This window comes from Parasteatoda tepidariorum, chromosome 12 (genome assembly GCF_982258835.1).
Source record: "Parasteatoda tepidariorum strain Cologne lab strain chromosome 12, Ptep-v5.0, whole genome shotgun sequence".
NCBI lineage: Eukaryota > Metazoa > Arthropoda > Arachnida > Araneae > Theridiidae > Parasteatoda > Parasteatoda tepidariorum.
This window is the reverse complement of record NC_141766.1, coordinates 27,331,315-27,349,899: the sequence shown is the minus strand read 5'-3', so window position 1 is coordinate 27,349,899 and position 18,585 is coordinate 27,331,315. Positions and strand designations below refer to the sequence as shown.

The window sequence follows — 18,585 nt, the reverse complement described above, 5'->3', positions numbered from 1 at the left end:
ACCTTTCACAAAATATTTTAACTTAAAAACGGACCTTTCACAAAATATTTTAACTTAAAAACGGACCCCTTCACAAAATGATTTTTTTTTAATCGGACCCTTCACAAATTTGTTTATCTTCATTATTGTTTCGTTAATCGAATAAACCCTTCCCAGGGGGGAAAAGAGAAAGATGTAAACGAATTAAGTTTTGTCTTCGGCAGACGCTTCTTCCATTATTCCTCCGAAATGAATATTCTGCGTTCAGCAGTATAGGCTAAATACCAAATATTTGTATGTTGCATCTCTAATTTAAAAGCAGCAATTGCTGTTTATTTTTGAAAATTTAATTTTTTTTAATTATAATTTTACAGTTTTGAGAATAATCTTGTATCTATTTACAATTTAAAAACTCCTTGAAAAAGTTTTTTGCAATAACAGGACCCTATTTGCACAAATTCATAAAAGCAGGACCCTGGTTGAAAGAATGTGACTTAACGTTTATTTCATATTCACAAATTACGAGTAACTTTTTCCCAATTTTACAAAAACAGGATCTTTCACAAAATGTCTGGACAGACATCTGATTTATAACAAAATAATAATAAAAAGAATAAATAATAGCGCCTTAAAACAGCAGGCACAACATGTGGAAAGTAATAAATTGCGCATTGGACTAATATGTGCTAGAATACTCACAATAAAAACACTGTACAGTAAAAATACAATACAATACAATACAATAAAACACTGTAGACTCATTCTGTGATAAAAAAGTCATTAAATCTTTGCTATTAAAATGCAATTTCATCACTTAATTCCAGTTACTATAATTAATTTATTTAGTTCACCAAATTTATCGGTTTCAATTTTTAACAAACTTTCTACCATTTATAACAAAATAAAAATAATAAAACTTGCGAAGTTAAATTTTTATTTACGCGTGTAAAATCATCAAAATAAAATACTTAAATCACGAAGCAAAATGAATAAAAATTGGGACAAAATTAATGAATTACTTAATCCATACAAAGCGAATTCTGTACAAAATGTTTATCATTTAAATTTTTCAATGAATTAAATATCAAAACTATAACTTTTCGCAGAGTAATTTCAATGATTAAACCAGTGGTTGACGAACTGTGACTCACATGCCCCAAAGTATTCATTTGTCTTATTAATCCTGACCCTTTTTTTTTGGGGGGGGGGTATAAGTGCAATTAGTAAGAGTACATACTACAAGTTGTACTTACACTTTACCAGTAAGCTGCGGCAAATATTAAAGCAGTGAAAAACATAGTTTTGTAGCTTACAGATAAAGCGTTTGTTAATCCTCTGGCACTATGAAATTTATCTGAATCCTTAAAGTTCATTGAGAATTATGCACTAAGAATTTTAAAGCGACTTTATGTAACTCAAGGTAACAGTAATAAACATAGAAATAAAGCTAATAAAACCTTGCTCTTTATAGACGCAGAATAAGCCTAATTTTTTGCTATACATAAAGGAGTAGTTTTATAATGCAAGAAAATCGGAATTTTACTATGCGTACGTTTCCAGCATACGTTATTAGCGACGTCTTTCTTTCTTTATTTAATCAGCTATTCATTTATTTTATAACCATGAATTTGTCGTTTTTGACGTCAGCTCAGGTGTATTGCCGTGATTTGGTTCGAATATAAGCTATTAAAATTCTGAAGAGTTCTTATTTGGAATTATTCTTCAACTGCATGAAGAGAAGGATGTTTAAACAGAAAAAAAGTACCGCCTCTACTATATCAAGTGTATTCCGACAATCAACGCAAATTCATTCGTGTATAGATAAGGTTTCGGGATTAAAATACCTTTTAAAGCTATATTTTAAAATACTATTTTGACTATGTTTATTTTTTAAATTAAAGTAATTAATGACTTAATGTTTCATGGTTGCCGATATAAGTAAAATGGTTGCAATATATACATATATATATATATATATTCCATTTCTATAATTTTGTCTCTTTTCTTTGATTACGAAATAAATATCCTTTTTTGTTTAATTACTTTTCCTAAACTATTTTTTTTTTATTTTCCCTTCAAATGTCGAAATAAGATTAGCTTAAAGAATATTTCTTAATTTATCAGCCAATGATAACCTTTGAAAATTGTGTACAGACATTTTTTTTTTCTTTTTGAAAATTCCACTAAACAGGAAGGAGAGATTAGGAAATCTGATATTTTGAAATTCAGTCTTTCATAAAACGCCGAACAGTAAAAATATACCGATACAAATTTATAACAATATATTTTTTAACCCACTATGTATCCAATTAACCCACCAAACTACTAAGTTTTATATATATAACCGTTTTATTTTCCAAGTACTCTAAAGCTCTACTAAATAAATGTAAAAAATGAATATATTTTAAGACCAATAAATTTTTTTTTCCGAGTTTGCAATTGTGTTGAAAAGTAAGAGTTCGCTTTTTTAACGTGTTAATTAACACTTTCAGAAGAAATCGGCTCAACGTTGAACCATAATATCGAAACATTGAACCATAATACAGTTATCAGTTTGCCCCACCCTCAATAAGATGTTAACCATGTTTCCGTTCAAGTTGTACCATAGTATCGTGTGGTCATGTTTAAGAATAACGATTATGTGGTTCAACTTAAAATCATATTAAAACGGCAAAAAATTTGAAAGATATGCTTCAAAATATTACTCTTAATAATTAAATTCTGAAAACATAATAGTTAATTATCTTTTAAATAATAATTTATTATTATAAATTACTTCAAGAAACTTGATTTTATTAAAAGAAATTTCCGTGTGTTAAAAGTGAAATCCAGATTTTTTTTCAAAAGTTACTTTCAAAAACCAGCTAAATCAATTTGTGTTTAAGAATAACGATTTTGTCATGCTTAAGAATAACGATTAGTGGTTCAACTTAAAATCATATTAAAAAGGCAGAAAGTTTTAAAGATATGCTTCAAAATATCTAACACACGCTTCAAAATATTACTCTTAATAATTAAATTCTGAAAACATAATAGTTAATTAGCTTTTAAATAATAATTTATTATTATAAATTACTTCAAGAAACTTGATTTTTTTTAAAGAAATTTCCGTGTGTTAAAAGTGAAATCCAGATTTTTTTTCAAAAGTTACTTTCAAAAACCACCTAAATCAATTTATGTTTAAGAATAACGATTTTGTCATGTTTAAGAATAACGATTACGTGGTTCAACTTAAAATCATATTAAAAAGGCAAACAATTTGAAAGATATGCTTCAAAATATCTAACACACTCTTCAAAATATTACTCTTAATAATTAACTTCTGGAAACATAATAATTAATTAGATTTTAATTAATAATTTATTATTATAAATTACTTCAAGAAACTTGATTTTTTTTTTCAAATTTCCGTGTGTTAAAAGTGAAATCCAGATTTTTTTTCAAAAGTTACTTTTAAAAACCACCTAAATCAATTTATGTTTAAGAATAACGATTTTGTCATGTTTAAGAATAACGATTTTGTCATGTTTAAGAATAAAGATTACGTGGTTCAACTTAAAATCATATTAAAAAGGCAAAAAATTTGAAAGATATGCTTCAAAATATCTAACACACTCTTCAAAATATTACTCTTAATAATTAACTTCTGGAAACATAATAATTAATTAGATTTTAATTAATAATTTATTATTATAAATTACTTCAAGAAACTTGATTTTTTTTTTCTTCAAATTTCCGTGTGTTAAAAGTGAAATCCAGATTTTTTTTCAAAAGTTACTTTTAAAAACCACCTAAATCAATTTATGTTTAAGAATAACGATTTTGTCATGTTTAAGAATAACGATTACGTGGTTCAACTTAAAATCATATTAAAAAGGCAAAAAATTTGAAAGATATGCTTCAAAATATCTAACACACTCTTCAAAATATTACTCTTAATAATTAACTTCTGGAAACATAATAATTAATTAGCTTTTAATTAACAATTTATTATTATAAATTACTTGAAGAAACTTGATTTTTTTTTAAAGAAATTTCCGTGTATTAAAAGTGAAATCCAGATTTCTTTTCAAAAGTTACTTTCAAAAACCAGCTAAATCAATTTAAGTTCCTTTGTCATTTTTAATAAAAAAGATGGCCTCTTTTCCAGAAGTTAAGAAAGAAATCTTAAACGTTGGAATGCGAAGATCTTGTCCCATTAATGAACAAGTAAAACAAAAATAGGCTTCGGGGTAAGAGAGGAAATAGTTGAAATCTAATAAATCGAGTGAAAAGTTATACGCGTAGGGTGTTCGGTAAGCGTATTGACAAAACATACCGTAGATTGTAAAGGGGTTGGCGAAAATATCTATCGGCGTTGAAGGAGCGTCTCGCAAATCGCCAAACAGCTGTGTGCTTATGTTTTTGTTTTGTTTTCGGTATCACGTATCTATCATTCACCAAGTTATATATGGGTGTCACATTTCAGAGTTTCAAATAAGCTGATCTTCATTAGATTCTTCTGCATTAAATGAAATATAAAGCGTATTTTTTTGTTATAGCTCCGACATAATCGTTTGTATTTGTCAACATAATTGTGTTTATTAGCGTTTTTTAGAAGTTCGTAATAAAACTAAGATAAAAAAAATTATATATTATTACCTCCATAGCCCCCTTCTGTATTTTCATAACTTTCATTAAATGTATACGCGTATTTCGAGTAGTGAACTTCTTTACCTACTCATCCACTTATTAAAATTAATAATTTCGCAATAACCTCTAATCCTTAATAATGAAATGATTATTACAATAAAGTTTGTTTACTTAAAAGATTAAAAAAAAATTATTGTTCAGCAGTGACTTTGCTACTAATTCTATATTCATTAATTAAACTTAATGGTTTTGCTCGATAGCCATTTACAATTTTTTTTAAGTTTTATTTAATTTTCAGTTATTATAGAATTCCTTAAATATTTTTCGACGTAGAGGTTATTTAGCAATAATGCGAAAAGCTGAAATTTATAAATGTATAATATTTATAAATGTTTAAGAGAATTATTAGCAGCTATTTTGTACTAATTATTTTAGTTGAAATGTTCATTATACACAGTTTTATAAAAATAATCGTAAAATTCATTGAACGATGGAGACATTGACATTTTAAAATGCAAGTAGAATTCAATAATCATTTCATTTCATAACTGTAAAGCGGTAGATAAGTAACTTCGTTATCAAGTTTTACATGATACGAGAATATTATGCTATTGCTTTATAATGAAAGAACAACATTTTAAGTTCTAAACTTTTTGTGGAAAAGAAAAAAAAAACGAAATTTTTTTCCTGTCATCGGTGTTAGCGATTAGAGAGTGTTTTATCGTATAAATGTTAAATCAGTACTGTTCCATTTTAAATAAAAATGCATTTTGCTCCGGAAAAAAAATTACTTGAATTTGTCAATAGAAATTCCCCAATTATTGTAGCAAGAACTTTTAAATTTCTAATCAAACTTTCCTCTATTATAATTTTGTGCAAATAATTATTATTAATAATATAAATGACTATTAAAAGGAATTAATTGAGAATGTTCAATTTTAATAAATTAACTGTTTACGCAATCAGATTAATAACTTTTTTCATAATTTACAAATGGAGAAAAAGTCTTTTACAGTTTAAAAGTGAAAAGAAAAATAAAGTAGAGATTAAATTTATAAAGTAAGCATAACTCGAAGGAGGTTGAAGTAAGGGCATTAAAATCAAAATTTCAAAAGGAAAAAATAATCACCTTTTAGTGTACAGTGAGCAATAAACGAAAAATCTAAAGCTAACTTTTGATCTAATGATCAGATGTTTACATTCTAGGACTCAAACTTTAGATTTAGAATTTCCTTAATTCCCTACCACTATTGTAGATATTTACTTTTCACCTAACTTGTAAAATTGTAAAGTTTAGAATTTCTTACAGAATCACTCAGACGAGGTAATTGTGTTTTATTTAAATATTATTTAGAAAGAATTTTTCTAAAAGTATTTCTTTTAAAGTTTTTATCAAACTTTTGTTTTTTATTTATCTATAGTTATTGAAAGTTAAGTTGATGATTTTTAAGTTGAAATGAATGCCGCCCTGCTTTGCATATTTCAAATATTATTTCTAAAGAAATGTATAACTTAACATTAAACACCCAGGACCTTACAATTGTAAATCAAACAATCACTACATTTATTTATTAAAAAACACTCTTATGACCTGATAATAAATTGATCTAAATCTTAAATGTGAGTTTTATAACATATAATTTATTTAAACTCAGCACATACATCTAACCTCTGTGGTCGCCAATGTCTCAATTTTGAAATATAGTTTTTCTTTTATAAATTTTCTGATATTTTCATATAAAGGATAGTATTAAGTTCGAGAATTAAAAATTTGTGCCCAAAAAAGTTGCTAAAAATTATAATTATTATTAATATATGACAACAGGAAGTTTTTAATTGAAGGTTGAAATTTTTTTTAATTATGTTATTTTTTAATTATGTTATTATTTAATTATATTTTTAATTACCAAACTCATATAACAGTATTTAGGAATCTATAAATTTATGTTACGTATGATAGTTGCATTATAACCTGTACGCAATGTGTGTAAAAAATATATTTTTAAAATTGAGAATTTTCTATTAATTGCATTTATTATTCTTATATTGAAAAGGTATCAAGTTATCTATGACCTCCATAATGAATGAAGTATTTACCGACTTTTATATATATTAAGGAATTGAATCAATTTTTCACAAAGTTTAAAATCTCATCTCATTCCAAAAAAAAGTTATTTCATAAAATTATGCAAAAAAGTAATTTAATATATATATTTTTTATAATGAATGCTTCTAGTAATGAAACAAACGCTTTCAAACTTTATTTTAAAAATATTGATTATTTCGTTTACAAGAAACTATTACTTTAAAGCGTGATAACATTTTTGAATACTCTATTTTTTTTCTAGTAAATAGTATGTCTTTGTTAATTTCTAAAAAAATAATCTTTATAAAAAAGCTTACATTATTCTTTTATAGAGAATATTGATTTCATAGAAAATATCACTAAAATAAAACAGGTTATGTTTTCTTACAATAAAAGTTAAATAGAATTAATTCTTCAAAATAGCGTTTCAATAAAACATAGTATTAAAATGTTACGTTATTTTTTGTGATTGGTTCATTAATAAATTATTTTTATTTCTTCGCAAACACAATTCTTGTAAAAAAAATTAAAAAATTGAATCTGTTTTATCAAAAAACTAGATCGTTTTATAATATATAAATTATAGCGCTTAATAAAATATGAATACAGTGTATTTGTAAAGTGATCCTGACAATAAAAAGGTGTTATTTTCTTTTTTATTTTCTCTGCTAAAAGGAATTAATGAGTTATTTTTATTCATAATGTCTAGTCGAGGAGAAGAAGAAAATATCGAATTACACTGCTTAGGTTAATGTAATTTCGTTCTCCCACCACATTTACGCGTAATCCATCGCCAACTCCACCTGCAATCGCCACGTTTACAATCTACGGTATGTTTTGTCAATACGCGTTCGGTAATGCCAAAAGATCAAAGGATTAACAGTTCTACTGTGTCATTTTCTTCAGACGATTTTTTTTCTACAACAAACGTTTTTACATATCGTCCAAGTCCATAATCAGAAGTGATTTCAACTAGATATGTAACATGTGCGGGTTTAAAACTTGTTTTCTATGAATAGAATTTTTTAGTTTTTAATAATTGCATGAATCAGTCAGTCGTAATGAAATAAACGTTAAAAAAAATGAATAAAAAAAGCCTTAAATAATTACAATTGTAAAGCACGATTGTCTGAAATAATTGGGAAAATAAGCTTTGAATAAATTATCCAGTTTGTGGTCTTAAATGACAACGAATTAAACAAGGAAGTGCGTACTATATGTCTAACTTGTGCAGAGAAAAAAAAAGTATTTGTAGTTGGTTAACAAGTAAATCATATATGCATAAATTAATTATATCCACGCTTTGATTTCATTTTAGTTTTGTACAACTTAAAGTTATAAGTTTTGTATTTCTCTAAACCCATTTGTGAACATATTTTATTCTCTTACTAATAAAATTTAATAAAAAATCAATTAATAAAATATAAAGTATGTTTCAAACCTTTTAAGGGTGGGTCGGAAAATTAACTTAGTTGAATTTGTTTTTTGTACAATGCAAAAAATTCCGGATTAAATTACGATATAAAGTAACAGCAATTGGGAGCATCATCCGTAAAAGTTTTACCGTAAAATAATATACTGTAATTTTCACAGTAATATTTATTTAATGAGAGTGATTCAATGATTTTGAGGCAATTACTACTGTAAAAAATACAATATATCAGAATTTTTGTTCTCCGAGTAAAATGAATTTTACAGCAATAGTATAGGCAACCTGAGTGCCGGTTCTTTTTTACCGGAAGTAGATACGGAATTTTTTTACAGAGTAGAATACGGAAGTAGAAAAAAATCTATAAATCTGTATTAAAATAGAATTTTTTAAATAATTACGAAAAAGAAGTTACTAAAAATTATATAAATATCGCTATCTTGCGTATACAATGGTAATATTATTCTGATATAGCTAATTTACATAATTTTTTTCAATTGAAATGTTCAATTTCTAACAGGTTTTTGATATCCAGTATATTGTAATTGAATGCGTATTTTTATATGCGTAACGTACCACAATATGATGAACTATTTCTTATAAAACCTTCATTTCTAAGCTATGTTTGAAGATGCAAGGACATTAAAACTATAAGCAAATTCATAGACATTATCAACTACATTTCTTCTTATATGAAAGGAAAACCATAAATAAGACGATTGCTAATAATTCAATGATAAACTACAGATTGCCTATTCCTTCCACTATGTGAAATCTGCTACAACAACAATCCTATCACAAATATTTCAGCAATTATCAACGGAGGACAGAAGTAAACCACTTAAGAAATAAATTTAAGTGGAATAATTTTTAAATTTCAGAAAAATGATGTCTGAATAGTAACGTATAGAAAACAATTTATGGGAGAAAATAGTAAGAACAGTAAACAATCCTATCTCAATCCAATCCTACAACAATCCTATCTCAAATATTTTCGCAATTATCAACGGAAGACAGAAGTAAACCTCTTACGAAATAAATTTGAGAGGAATAATTTTTAAATTTTAGAAAAATGATGTCTGAATAGTAATGTATAAGAAACAATTTATAGGAGAAAATAGTAAGAACAGTAAACAGCCTTTCATCCAAATTAAATTAATATATCACAAAGCTCCAAGCGATCCCAGGTATAGAGCTACCTGAGAGAAAAATACCGTGGATTGATATTTTATAACCGTCGTTGAACAGTCAACCCAATTTTTGGCTTACAACTACTGATAACAAGCTTAAGCCCGTCCCGCCCCCGTAAGGGGGCATCCGGGGGCACTCCGAAAGTTCGAAGTGAGCGTAACAGTTCAATTACATGAGCAAACATATTCTAAATTTTCAAATTAGAGTTTTAACAAATAGGTGGAATATTAAATATGAAATCCAGAAAACGGTGCTACTTAGAAATAAACTAAGGAAACAAACACTACAAAGAAAATAAACAGTAACAATCAGAAGAGATATTGATGTCGCATCTTCAGTAGGGGTGCAAAGTTAATAAAAGGAAACAATTTCACATGGAAAATAAAGGATGTTTGTAACTCAGAATATAACTTACAACTACTGATATTCAACTCAGTAGCCTTGTAATTTTGAACCCAATCCAGAAGACAAGGGAACTCCTGGATCAAGCATAGGGATTAATTAGCTTTCGTGGAAACGTTTTTGATGAAACGAGCCAGAATTTGCTTTACATGGAATTGAAAAGTACGACCCCCCCCCCCTCACGGTTAGGCCGATGGCAAGGAGGCTCAACAACTTGATCCATCTACCACTGAGGATATTTCATGTTAGCAATGTGGCTCAATAAGAGGCGGGAACAGGATTCGCATCTATCAGTCATCGAACCTGGATTTTTATATTTTTGAGGCGAGATGTCTATTTCAATGTTCAACTCTATAGCCCTGTCATTTTGAACCCAATCCAGAAGAGAAGGGAACTCCTGGATCAAGTATTGAGACTAATTAGCCTTCGTGGATGACTTTTTTATGGAATTAATCCGCATTTGATTTACATGGTGAGGAAAACAACTAAAACCTCTCAAGGTTAGCCTGATGGCAAGAGAACTCTATCCCACGATCTATCTACCACTGAGGATATTTTATATCAGCACTGTGGTCGGTGCAAACCGGATGCGGAATTCGTATCGACTAGCTGGGAATCGAACCCGATGCCCCTTATTGGATGGCGAACGTTCTATCTCCTGAATCTTGACGGCTCCGTGACGTGATATTCATCGGTCAGATAATTTTAATTCGGGTTTTCAATTTGAAAGAAGAAGAAAAAAATACACTTACAAATTCAAGAGTTCTTAAGATGACGAAGAAGAATACGAAGTATGGCATCGGAAATAATCCAAGACCGTTAACGCTCACAAACGGTTTGAATGTGAAAATTATTGATCATGAATAAGTGATATATAGCAAAATATTAATCATGTAAACGTGACTAATATTAAACGTTGAAAAACATATAATGATAAGCTCAGGTTTAACTTTAATCCACCTAGTGAGTACGTACTTAAATTACATTTTTATAGGAAAAATATTATTATTACTTTAACAAGCTTGACCTTTCGTACAAGAGAGTCAAGTTCATTACGATTCAAATCAGAGAGAAGCTGTAACTCATGTTACCTATTATTGTGCCGTTTATAGATTTGCTAACTTATAAATCAATACGATATTATCCAATTTTCGGTAGTTATCATATTATCAGCTGCTATTAACATATTTCACGGTCATCATTAGTAAGTTAAGGAGGAAGACATATGTAAGATAAAGTTTAACAAAATATTTCGATTCTCAGTAAAGGAAGGATATGTTAAACATAATTATTTTGTTCGAAACAGCGGCATTAGGTTCTTGAAATAATTGAGATAGATATTGCTCAATTCGTTACAGTTACTATTACATTTTACAGAAGAGACCTAAGAGATATTTATAAAAATATTTCGAATTTGGCATTGATTTTATATTATAATTTTATAATCAACGTTGAACAGACAACTTAATTCTGATTTAATGACTATCAATATTCTTCTCTGTTGCCTTGTAATTTTGAACCCAATACAGAATGCAGGAGAATTCCCGCATCAAGCATTGGGATAAACTAGCCTTCGTGGAGAATGTTTTGGTGGAGTTAACAGTCATTTGCGTTACATGAAAAGGAAAATCACGTAAACCTCCCACGCTTAGCCCGATAACAAAGGGATTCTAAGCCATGATCCGTCTACCACTTAGGGTATTTTACGTCAACACTCTGATCGGTGAGGGCCGGAAGCAGAATTTGTATAAATCAGCAACTGTTGGGATTCGAACCTTGTTACCTAATTGGGAAGCAAACGCTATATTCCTTGAGTTACCGCAACTCTTTACATTTAAAAAAATAGATACAGCAACATCTGTCAAACTCTAACATATTTTTAAAAATCACAATCAATGCTTTGAACTTTTTGCGCCTATGCATATGTTTTTCTGACTGTAGAAAGCGACAGAAATATAAGCATTAATTCTTTCCTGAATAACAGTAATATAGATAATATTCCAGTTTTATGACACAAATTAGCATATTTCTAAGTCAAGAAAATCTACGACGCAAAAATAAACAATTCGCGACACATGTTATTTTGAAATTAACATTGTTCTTTAATTATTCATTGTTGCTTAAAATGCAACAAAAGTTTAAGCTTCCGCCATTTTCAAAATAAGCGTAGACAACGCTGGCTTTGGATAGGCTAAACTTGGCCTAACAGTAATAAGTAACAGTTGAAAACTCATAGCAGTTATACAAATAGCAGATTATTCGCCTTCGAAAACAGCCTGAACCAACTGTGCCAATGGAGCACAAAAAGCTGCACAGCCAGTAAATATATGCTTCGTAACTAAACTGTTTTAGGCAATACCAATTTCACTTCAACGTAAGGTTTTAACATTATTTTACTTTCTCCAGTATATCTAACAGAGAAAATATGAATAGTGATAAAACTTTATTAAATTTGATTTGAAATTACGGAATTCAACTATTAAACTAATTTTGATTTTTACGCATGATAATACTACATCAAGAAACATGTAGAGCAATAATTAATCAAAACAAGCAGCTATACATCAAAAAAAATAAACATCTACATTCAGTTCTTGAAATGATTCATTATATCAAACTTTAAATATAGCATGAGTAAAACCAACTGCTTGTCACAGTTCATAAACAATTCGGGAGCTGTTTGATGTCGATATTAAGACAAGTTATAAATCAGATATTGAAAATTTTTCAACAGGATAAATAATGATAGCTTCTGGCTATTAAAATATCTTTATAAAGCTGATTTACATCTGAAGACAACTTCAGTTTTAAAAGAATTTTTTTAGATGATTAAACCCATGATTGAGTTCATAGTTAATGTAATTTATTGATGATAATTAGGTGTCGATATCTTGAATTAACTATTTTCTTAAAAAGGAATACACTTAAAAAAAATTAGTAGTGGTTTAAATCATTCTAATTATCAGCTGATCTTCACCCTAGACTGGTTCTTTAATTATGTGCTTTGAATATAATTAGGAAACTTCTTTTTCAATTATTGTTTTGTACATGATATAACATCAGATACGAACGTATACCATATGAGAAGATAATTGTATCAAGGCTAAATTTAGAAACAGTGCACAGAACCGCAAGGGGCTCTACAATACTGATCATAATCTTGAACTAAATGTGCAGTGCGCAAAAAAAGGAAAAGAAAAAGAACACTCTAAATAACTTTTGATCTAGATCGGACTTTTACCTCTTAGGACTCAATCTTAATGGCTCGAGAAAGTGATCTTAAAAGTGCAGACGATATTTCAAGGTACGATTCACACACAAAAACGTACTTTCTCTGAATAAACGTACCTTTTTTGACTTATTCGGATTTCTGACCCCCCCCCCCAGAATATAGGGGGTAGCCGCAATCTGGGAAATAAAATCTAAATAGTTTGATCAGGGGAGCGCCCCCTTGGACCCCTTACTGTTAATTTTACTTTTTGCGTATTTCGAGCGTTAATTTTACTTTTGCGTATTTTTTGCTCGAGAACTTTTTTAAGCGAATTCACCACTTTTTGCACACATTTATAAAATTCTTTCATCCAAAGATAATTCGATGCAAAAAAAAAAATTAGTTGTATATATTTATAATTTTTTTATCATTTTATTTAATAATAGTCGAAAAGATTTTGAATAGCAAGGTATAAACTATTTATATCATTTTAAAGTATGTAATTTAGCATGGCAAAATATAAAATTTGAGCGAAATCGGTTGTATAGCTCCAAAGAAATAGAATTTTAAAGATTATATTTCATATATTTATAATTCGATTTTTCAGGCTCTCATCTTTTCGACTATTATCAAATAACATAATAAAAATAAATAAATATATAGTATTTTCTTTTTTGCATAGAAATTACTTCGGATAAATGAGATTTATTAGTGTACAACAAAATTTCTTAAATAAAGTTCTCGAGTTATGGTAAAATACGCAAAAGAGTAAAACTAACATTAAGGAATCCAAACTTTGAACCGCTCCTGACCATATTTCCTAAATTGAATTTACTTCCTATATTTTGGGGGTCAAAAATCTGAATTCTCTATATTTATTTAGACTAAGTACGTTTTTTAGTTTGATTTCGTAACTAAAAATATCGCTTGAACTAATTAATTAGCATATTTGAGGTCGCCCGTCTGAGGTGGTTCGGTTTTATTTTTTTTTCTTTGTACTTTGTACATTTTACGTATAAAAAATTTTTAAAATTATTAACAACAAAAGAATTATGCTATGTTTAGAGAATTTATGCTTATATTTATTTAAATTTTTAACTCATAATTTAAGCAAACAATTCTGAAGGAAAATTAGTAATGAATTATTGACAAAATTTAAAGGGCCTCTAGAAAATTGTGGGTCTTAAGCCCGCACCTCACAGCCATTAGGATTAATCGGGCACTATATTGAATAAAAATAAATAAATAAATAAGCAGTCGCGTAATTGGATGTTCCGCAAACAATCCAGAGAAGCAATTTTCAACTTGTATTAGAAATGAAAATTTTATTAGAATTATTCACCGCATCAAAAGCTCTAAATGAACTAAAACTAATATTATTCTATTATCATTGAAATAAAAAAAAAATTAATTTAAATAACTCAGAAATTTAATTATTCATGATAGAAATCGAAAAGAAACATCTAAAAATATATAACTTGAAGATGAAAAGAGATAAAAAGAGGAAGTGAAAAAAGGAATTGTGTTTACGGACTGAGAGTTGATTTCAAATGAAGTTTAGCGTCGCTTGTTATTATAAACAAAGAACAAAGTTAATTATTTCTTAAAGCTTTACAATAAAAATCACATGAGAAAAAATTAATATAAGCTTTATAAAATAAATGTTTGAAAAATCATTTTTAAAGGGAATTACGATCTCACCTCATAAACAAACTAAAGTCCTGAATAAATACAAATTTAATAATATTCTTTCTGAATTATAAAAAACTAATTAAAAAGATTTGATAAAAAATAACGTTAAATTACGATTCAATTACTCTTTCAATATTTTTATTTAGGTTCTTGCCTTCATTTTTTAAAATTATAATTACAGATTACATAAATTCCAAATTGTATTAAATGGAAAAAGCCATTAAAAGATTTATAAAAAAAAATTTAGAAGCATTTACCAATAAAAATTAATTATTTCCACACACTTATTTATTCAAAGAATTGAAATTACTGTTCAATGTTTGTAAATAACAGCAAAAGAAGCTAAAGGAATGTTTAGTTAATGCTGATTTGCATTTTATTTGAAAATAAAACTAGTTGAACGCGATACTTGTATTAGATTAATGAAGTCTACGGTAAAGGAAAAAGGATCCAAATTTATTTTATTTCAATGAATAAACGCTTTTAGTACAATTTGCCTTTAAATCATTATATTCATTTACAGAATAACTAAGTATATAAAGCAAAAAAAGTATTTTATAATATTTTACGCCTTTTATTAAATAATTTACAACATGATTAATTAATTAGTCGATATATTAATTAAAAATTAACTCATAAGTAAAACTGTATTTAATCAATAGATAAATAAAAAATTATTGCAACTAAAAATGCAAAAAAATTTTAAAATTTTAATTAATTTTAAATTATTAAACATTAAACTTTTAGTTTAAATTTAAAAACAAATAAGTAAATTTAAGACTTTTACTAGTTTTATTGTATCTATTGACACAATAAAACTAATATTAAATTAAGTGCATTTTTTTAAAAAGTTAACTAATTTCATAATCTAATATTAAAAAATAAAATGTGAAAGAAGTATTTAATATTAAAAAAAAATTTTAAATTACTAGAAAAATTTACACGTTGAAAAATACAGAAACATTGAAAACAGTTTCAACAAAGAAATAATTTTGAAAAGAATTAATTAACAAAACATCCATTCGTTTCGAGAAATTAATACTATTAATGAAGTTAGTTTTTGTAGCTAATTAAAAACAAAAATCTAAAATAATCATAGACATTTTTTTATTCTCTATAGATAATAAAAAAATTTTTAAAAAAAATTATGTTCTAAATTTTTTCATTCATGATTTAAAATTTGTTTTGAATCACGAAGAAATACGAAAAATTTAGCAAAAGTGAAAATAGTTGCTTCATAGAAGAAAAAAAATTATTATGAAATAACAATTTGTTTAAAAAAATGACATAATAAGGAAATACTTTTTTAAAAATACTTCAAACCGGAAAATGAATATTGAAATTTTATGTAAGAATGTAAACAAATTAATATTACAAAGAATTCTATAATTTGCAATAGTAATTTAAATTTTTCTTTAATGGCGAAAAACTATCGAAACTAAATTTCAAATATCTTATCGAATATTGTATACAGTGAGATTGGTATTTTCTTGTTAAGATAAAGAACTAGAAACACTTACCATCGTTAAGAAAGGAAAACATTCGGAGACCACGTGGGTTTGCGCGCAAAGTCAACAAGTGGGTGTGTCTCAAAAAATACACCAAAAACTTTTTTTCAATTTTAAAATAAAAAGATAAAGGGAAGATCCCACTTTTTAATTTATAAATTGAAACCAAAATAATAACTACCTTTTCGCTATGTAATAGAACTACGCGAATATCCCTTAGTAAGAGCACTGACTTAGGTTTCGTTTCATTGAAAGCGAAATACTAACTGAGAAAGATTTTAGGGTTGCTCAATGCAATAAGATTACGCGCCATTGAGACTGGCCAATCGCCATGCGATGCGACTTCGGTAAAGAAGAGTCGACTATTAGAGGAGGTTAGAAGATAGTTGTGTCAAGTGTTTGGAAAACATTTTTTCTTTCTTTCTTTCTTTTAATTTTATCTTCGTTCTTTTTTATCTATTTCCTTTGGGTAAACATAACGGTAAAGCAATGGAACAGATCGTATAATTGATTATTATTGCTTTCTTACGCTTTGGGGGAAAGAAACTTCAATGTTTCTTTCTAATCCTTTTCTTGGAAGAGGAGAGTAGTCATCATATGTGTTTCTGATTTTTGATGTATTCATTATTGTTTTATGCTTATTTCTTATTTATGAATGGATTATTGATTTATGCTGAAAAATGATTATGTTTTATTATGAATGTTGTATTTATTATTGCCTAAAAAATTTATGAATGAATTTAAAAGTCAAATTATTGTAGTTTATTTCTATTTTCTCTCTTTCCTTTCGGTAAATATAAGCGAAATATATTGAAATAGAATGGATTGTATAATTGATTATTATTACTTTCTTATGTATGAGGGAATAAAATATCAATGTATCTTTGCTTATCCTTTTCGTAGAAATTGAGAGTATTCTCTTTATTTCCAATGAATGATCTATTTATTCATTATTGTTTTATACACTGGGAATAAAATTCGGGTGAAAAACATACTTGTATAGTAAAGAGATTTTGGATTTTTTTTTCTCGGTATTTTTTTTCTCGATTTTTTTTTCGGATTCTTTGGGGTAAATTTCTGGTAATTTACCCCAAAATTTAGAAATAGATCTGAAGGAAGTTCATCAGTCATCACGTTTAATTAAAATATATTTAAGAAAAATTCTGCGTCAAAGAGTTAAACTTAAATTTTTAATTTTAAATACAGTTCAATAATCGAATTCAACCAATTAATTCAACCTAATAATAAAATTAAGATCGCACATATGTTTTTAAAAATTCTTATCGTAAAAATAATTCCTAACAAATGAATAAAAACACCGGAAAGAAAGGAAACGGTAGTCTGACATCATACACACATGCCTCTTAGACTATCACGGAATAAACCACAATCGAAGAAAGAAGAAAAATCCAAGAATCCACAATGTTAGTTTTTTATAAAAGCTTCCTAGTTAAAGTAATGTTAGTTTTTTGTAAAAGCTTCCCAGTTAAAGTAATCCAAAAAACAAATCGCTTGTAATGAAAGAAGAATATTTAGTTATCTTTCTATCCAAAAGACGTAATAAAATACCATTTCTTGTTAACTTTTCTGGATTATGTGTATAAAAAAAAGGGGAAAAAAAAAACACCAAAACTTTTAAGTTGCGGTGCTTCTTTTTTAAAGTTTTGGTTTAAGTTTTTTTTTTTTTTTTAAAGTTTTGGTTTAAGTTTTTTTTTTTTTTTTTAAAGTTTTTGGTGTTTTTTTCACACCGAAAATAATTCAAAATCGTTCCTTAATCCAACCGAAGCATTAATTCAATCGAAATTAATTCAATTCATCATCAGCCATAAGAATACGTGGCTGCAAAAAATTATAATTTTACTGATGTGATTAATTTTTTCTTTGCTTAAAAAATTTAAAAAAATTTCAATGTAGTCAATTGAGCCGTGATGGCTCAGGGGATAGAGCATTCGCCTTCCAAAGAGGCGAACCGGGTTCAAATACCGGTGATGGGTGGTCGATATGCATCAGGCTTGCACCAACCACAGTGCTGACGTAGAATATCCTCAGTGGTGGACGGATCATGGGTTAGAGTCTCCTTGCCATCAGGCTAACCGTAGGAAGTTTTAGTGATTTTTCTCTCTATGTAACGCAAATGTGGGTTAGTTCCATCAAAAAATCCTCCACGAAGGTAAATTTCTCCCAATACTTGATCCAGAAGTTCCCTTGTCTTCTGGATTGGATTCAAAATTAGAAGGTGACGGAGTTGAACATTAGTAGTCGCAAACCCTAAAATTGGGTCGACCGTTCAACGACGGTCATAAAATATATTTAATTTAGATTGTTTCTTAAACATTTCTTCAAAAATAAGAAGAATTTCTTACATCTAAAAATTTTTAAGTTGTAAGAGTTAGAAACTCGTTGGACGAGAATTTTTTGAAACAGCAGCCGTGATGAGGACGGCAGTTATTTTCCG

General features: G+C 27.7%; 1 protein-coding gene across 1 annotated transcript in view; it reads right to left on the bottom strand.

Annotated features, from left to right (window-relative positions):
* The window catches only part of LOC107453411 (RhoGTPase activating protein), a 348,661-nt gene extending 332,262 nt beyond the window's left edge, over positions 1-16,399 (bottom strand). The window contains 1 exon segment of the mRNA XM_087156179.1: positions 16,312-16,399. The gene's annotated coding sequence lies outside the window, so the exon portion shown is untranslated.
* Between the last annotated feature and the right edge of the window lie 2,186 nt (positions 16,400-18,585).